The sequence below is a fragment of the Triturus cristatus genome, chromosome 6 (assembly GCF_964204655.1).
Source record: "Triturus cristatus chromosome 6, aTriCri1.1, whole genome shotgun sequence".
NCBI lineage: Eukaryota > Metazoa > Chordata > Amphibia > Caudata > Salamandridae > Triturus > Triturus cristatus.
Window position 1 is genome coordinate 73,197,304 of NC_140589.1, and position 6,556 is coordinate 73,203,859.

Below are 6,556 nucleotides of genomic sequence, written 5' to 3' on the forward strand. Positions count from 1 at the left end.
TGATTTAAAATGGCCCCAATGTCCTTCAATCACTCCCAGCCGCTCATGAATGGGCCATAGCAGAGTTCACAGCGTCTCTTTCAAAATGGTCAACGGGTTCTCCTGAGACATCCCTGCCCCAGCTTGCAAAGATACAATAAAAGTCTCTTTATTAAGAGCAGCTACACTAGTCGGAGGAGCAAGGTGGGTCTTTTTTGTCACGTATCGCCTTTTGCGCTTGTCCCGGGGAGACCTATTGTTCGGAGAGGGTGTGGGCTACTGATGTTACAACCTCCTTCTCGGGCAGTGTGTGTCTCACTGGGGCTAGCTCCGGCGCTTCCGCCTGGTCATGTAGCATTCCTGTAGCCACATCAGTGACAAGTTGTGCTGGCGCCTCTGCACTTGGTAGAGCCTCTGGAGCTGCAGCTATAGGGCCAACAAGAGTCGCTTCACCTGTTCAAGCTCTTTATTTAGAGCCCCCCTGCTCGCTTAATATTCCCATCCAGGGATGCAGCGTTTTGGCCAGATGTGGGCTTTGCACACACCGCAACAGTGCACATTCACTCCTTAGATGTTAGTACTCAGCAAACGGTTAATTAGAAGCACTACAACACCCTATGCAAATGAGAAGGCCTCCGCCAATCACTAGGACAAAGGCATCGTCACCAAGCTCATTCAGGTGATGAACAGTACAAAGCTATTAAAGGGGGTGGGCCCACGGGGTTGCGTGCCACACCGAGGACAAAACCTGCTGATGGAGCAGAGTCGGTGCCTCCATGGACACGTTCTCCTGGGCCCCAGAGTCCCTTCCACACTGTTTCTAGCATCAGAAAAGAAAGTGTCCCCCAATTCTGGAGACATGGCCACCAAGCTCTACCAGGGATGATTTAATCGCAGAATCACAAAGTTGTCCCTGGACCTCGAGTCACGACAGGAGGGGGGGTGGCGGGGGGGGGGGGTTTGAGGAACGTTCCGGCTTCTTCCTGCCAATGATTGGCACAAGAAGCGCCACGAATATACAAAGCGCGCTATATAGCGCTGAAGGTGTGAGTGAAGTGTGAGCATTGCCAGGCCTCCTCACTGGCCTCGTGAGAGTCTGGCACACATAGTCCCCCTGCCAGACTCAAGCGCATCTTGTGCCACAGATCTGCACAGTGCGCTATAAGGCGACCAGGCCCCGCTCTAGGATTTTTTCTCTGGGTGGACCATAAAGAAGCATGGGTGGGCCATGAAAATGGATGGGTTCCGGTAAGTATTTCAGAGGTTTGATATTTTAGGTGTTGGCATCTGTCCTCTTTTGACATTTTTAAGTCAATACCCACCTCTCAAAGAGCAACAGACTCTACTTTCTCTGATGCCCCTCTGGCTTGGGAAATGGGGGCGTCTTTGCTTGTCAGAGCTTTGAAATGCAGATGCAGAAGGTTCAGGCTGAAGCATGCTCATGGGCAGCACCAGAGACCTTTCTGCTGCTGTGCAGGGCCGCCTTACAGCTGTATATGTTGTGTCCATGCCAGCCTCGGGTAGCCTTAGCTCTAGCTGTGACACTTCTAGCAATCCTATCACCCCCTTAGTATTTAGTTGTTTGGGTGTTTTGTAAATTGCATCTGGCATACAATGGTGTAAATTGTGCTTAGTGTCTACCAAGTGAACTGACCATTAAAGAATCCTTATACTAAACAACATAGACAGCAGCTATGCTCAGACTGGACAGCACTATACTGTGCGCCGCGCGGCTCTGTTTAGCCCCTCATTTAAATACAAAGATTTCAACATGAGCTCAGGGTACAATGGGTGCACACTGAACCATAAAACATATCACAAATGTACTGAAATACATCAGATAAGGTGCTTAAAAAACATAACAGTGCTATAAAAATGCTTAATTAATTCTAAATATTCATTGATATTAAACAATACAAATTGCTGTATTGTTATAAATAGCTGGTGTATTATTATAGTGTTAAAATGCTTTTTATTCTTAAAAAGCACCTCAACTGTGTTTCAGTACTGGTTAGAATTTGTTCTGTAAGTTCTTTTTTATGTGCTGTAGCCTGTAGCAGCTTGAACTTTAAGATCTGTTGAAAACTTTTTTTTTTAAATCTTAAAATAAATAAATAAACATTTGTTTTTATGTAGAATCTGCTACCTGATATTTTGCCACAAGCGTTCCCATGGGCGTCCGCAGAAATTTTTCCAGGGGGGGGCTAACCTGGCAAATGAAGGGGCGTGGCTAATGTTAATCAACAGGGGCGGGGCTAAAATGGCAGACAATCAGGATCGGGTAATGCTCAGGCCAAGCTGAGAAAAAAAAGTAGTGAATTGTGCATTTGAAACTGGACAACAATTAGAGCACACATGAACCCTAAAATTACCCCCTGGCCCCTTAAAACTCATACATTCCCTGATCCCTAAAATTGTCCCCCTGGGACCCCAAAACCCATACCCGCCCTGACCCCTAAAATTGTCCCCCTGGCACCCCAAACCCATACCCGCCCTGAACCCTAAAATGTCCCCCCCTTGCACCCCAAAACCCATACCCACCCTGAACCCTAAAATTACCCCCCTGGTACCCCAAAACCCATACCCACACTGAACCCTAAAATTACCCCCTAGCACCCTAAAACCCATACCACATGACCCTAAAATTACCCCCTGGTACCCCAAAACCCATATCCCCCATGAACCCTAACATTATCCCCCTGGCACCCCAAAACCCATACCCACCCTGAACCCTAAAATTACCCCTGCCCCTCAAAACCCATACCTGCCCTGAGCCCTACAATTACCCCCGTCGCCCCTTAAAACCCATACCCACCTGGAACCCTAAAATTACCCCCCTGGTACCCCAAAACCCATACCCACCCAGAACTTTAAAATTTCACCCTGGCACCCCAATCCCTAACCCACCCTGAACCCTAAAATTACTCCCTGGCACCCTAAAACACACACCCAACCTGAACCCTTTAGTTACCCCCTGGCACCCCAAAAGCTGAACTCTACGAGCTTACACTACATTTGCATATTCGGAGGGGACTGTCCTTGACGTTTCCATGCATGTAAGTCTAGAACACCGTTCACTTAGAGTAACCTAGATATGCAGCCAGTAGGTAATGCTGATGCTGTAGAATGCATTAAAGTTACTGGAACGTACTTAAAAACTGCTGCCTGCTCTTCTGATACTATTCGGTGGAGTCGGGCTGATCAGCAGCACTGTCGTCCTGGCATCCAACCCCTCCCGAAGGTCTCACTGTGTAGATGGATGTGGGTCAAATGTCTCCTGGTTTCTCCTTGCCAGGGCCTCCTCTACTTCTTCGCCGGTGCCCTTGGAAGCAAAAAGAGACAGATCCATGGCCCTGTTCACCATTCATCTGGTGAGTGGCGCCGTGGATGTGTATTCCATACAAGTGCACAGACAGCAGGGGGAAAGGGATGGCAGTGCAGGTGACACTTATCCTTTGTAAAGTAATTCCTGCTGGCGTCATAGCCCAGGGTTTGCTGTCTGTGCACTTGTATGGAATACACATCTATACAGGTGCACAGACAGCAAACCCTGGGCTATGACGCCAGCAGAAATTCCTATACAAAAGAAAAGCGTCACCTGCACTGGCCATCCCTTTCCCCCTGCTGTGCACATCTTCCCACTCCCACCCCATGCTCACATTCACAACACATCAAGTGCTTAGGTGAAATCCCTGCCTTCAGGCAAGTATATCACCTCAGTGACACCAGTCTGAAAGAAAACAAAGGGTGGGGGCAGGGAGGGTCACTGAAACCGTTCAGAAGCGGGCTGGCTCGGGCTGGTTCTGGGCCTCTCAGAAGGGGTCATAAAAATCACATTCTCGGATGCTTAGCATTCAACCATGGCTCCTTCTTAGCACCTGATGTTGGCTCAGATCAAAGTAGGCGCTTTACAAGCGTAATATGCTACCCAGAAAAAATACAGAAACACAACATCCGGAAAATCGTTAACACTTCAAGGGAATGAAATCTTAAGTAAAATGTCAAACACAAACAGGAACTAAATCACTGACATGGATTGCCTTTTTACATTCATTATTTAGAAATCGATCAGTGTTTATGTCAGAATAAAGGGCATGATGTTAGAGCCCGATAAGGACCTGTTGCAACGTCCTCTGTGACCCGGGGGACCCGGCCCATTTAAAGCCCTGGCTGAGGGGTCACTTCAATGTGAGATGAAGATCGGCAACAAAAGGGCCCCCACATGCAGAAGATTTCTTGAGAAATCCCTGTTCTGGAATGGGGCTGAGCAGGACGTTTGTGGCGGGGAAGGAGGCTCATGGTTCCCGCGCAGCTTGTAGCGTGTCTTGTCCCTGCTAGTGGAGGTGCGTGCTTCAGTCAAGCTTCTGGGCTTCAGTCCTGTCCAGATCTGCGCATCCGAGCGTTTCACACTGTAAGTACCATGGATGCGTTGGTGAATGCTTTGCAGACACGTTCGGGTGAACTCTGTACTTTTGGTGACGTCATGTGTGAACGCTGCGCCCCGAAGTGAACTCACCAGTTAATGTAGGGTGACTAACTGACGTGGCTGCAAATTCAGGATGGTAAGTGTAAAAATTCAGGACAAAGGGTCAAAATTCAGGATGAAAATTCAGGATAAAAGGTACGTTTTACTGAAACATCAGAGGAAGTTGCACGATAGTATAAAAGTAAGTAAATAGATAACCACTTAAGTACAAGTCAAAATAAGTTTATATCAAGTTGAGGCAATCATGCACTTCACGGTTTTTTGGTATGCGCACAGCTTTGGGCAACTGTGCAGGTCTTTTTGAGGTATTTCCTATGATAATAATCTATTTATATGTTTACTGCACTGGGTTAGCCAGTCTGATGTTTTGTTTACAACTCATGGTCATGAGCAGACATGTATGGTATGAGAAGTGCTCAGGAAGATCTGCTCGGATAGACTTTGTTACTAGCATCTCATATCTGAGTGCCATTGTGAGATGTAACGCGGCAAGCATAGGTGAACTGAAGGGAGGATTGCTGTGATGAAATCACTATAGGGAACGCATTATGGGTGTTTCAGCAAGTGAAACTTAAAATATGGAATCTGACTTTGCTTATGGGGTCTTCCCAGAGAGTTGCAAAAGCTGACAGAAGTCACAAAGGTGCTTTTCCCTGCAGCTTTCTTAAAGAATGCACTGTCAATACACTATTACATAGTTTATTTTTGACGCCTTGCCTGTTACTACAAACACAATATACATCTAAGTTCAGCTCATGGCACTATGAGGCTCTCCCCAAAACCTCACACCTAAAACAAAACATGCAATACAATTACTAGTGTAACTTTCAAGTCGCAGTTGGGTGTCATTCAAAATGTCGTATGTATGATGTATGGATCCCACACATAAGCACACAGCAAATACAGAATAGTAATACATAGGCAAGGGAGTGGCCAGAAAATTGAAATACCTCCCACTTTGAACTAAAGCTTTTATGGCACCAAGAAAGCAAAGTAAGTCATCACAACCCTCCCCAGAAGAGGTATATTGTCGAGGGATCTAGTCATTCATCCTTCCATCAAACCCCTGACAGCTACCATTTCAAATGTACTTTCTGTTATCTATCAGTGTTTTCATCTACCATTCAGTCTTTCACCATTCACCCTGTCCTTCAAACCGTGTTCCCATCCATATCCAAACCTTTTCAACCATTTGCAAACCTATCCAACGTCTATTTTTCCATCCATCATTTCACTCATCCATCCACCCTTTCACCCATCCATCCAGTCATCCATCCATCCATCCATTCACCCTTTCACTTATTAATTCATCAATCCATCCATCATTTCTCTCATCCATCAACCCATTCAGTCGCCCATCATCCACCCTTTCACTCATCAATCCATCCTTTTACTGATCTATCTTTCATAATTGGTGGTGTGAAGGGTGGGAAACCCCGCGGACAGCGTACACGTGCACACTACTGTTCTTTCACATCCCCTACTGCTCACCTTTCCAATCCCATTACAGGTGAACAGAGCACAGAACATGAGGCGCTGCACAATACAGTGAAGACCGCTCGTGTTGCATCTCATAAAATCAAGGGCTTCAGCTGTATTGAACGTGCCACAATCACCCTCTGGGCCCATACCACTCCCGCATACATGCCAACATTTCAGAAGAGCAAAGTGGGAGTTTCTTTTTAAAAAATCGGGAGAATGGGGCCTTGAATCGGGTTACTGTCATGTATGGGCCTTGGAAGTGTGCTGCTGCAGGATCGGACATTTGAAACGCAAATGCACGTTTTTTTCTTACTTTTCAGAAGCATGGAGCGCAATGGTAGGCAGAGAGAGGGCGATGCAAGTGTTCTGCACTCACTGGCCTGGCAGGTTCCTGGCAGTGCATATACCAACCCCGCCCCCACCCCCGCTCCACCCCCGCCCCACCCGTGTGGCAGCCCAGGCACACACACAGCCGCCCGAGTACCCCACTGGTCTTTAAAAGACCATTCGCTTGTTAATGGGGCTTTGTTGGTTTTTCACCCCTTCTAGATCCCCTGCATCGCCACTCTGACTATTGCTGGAAGAATTAGCACGTTACACAATACCAAG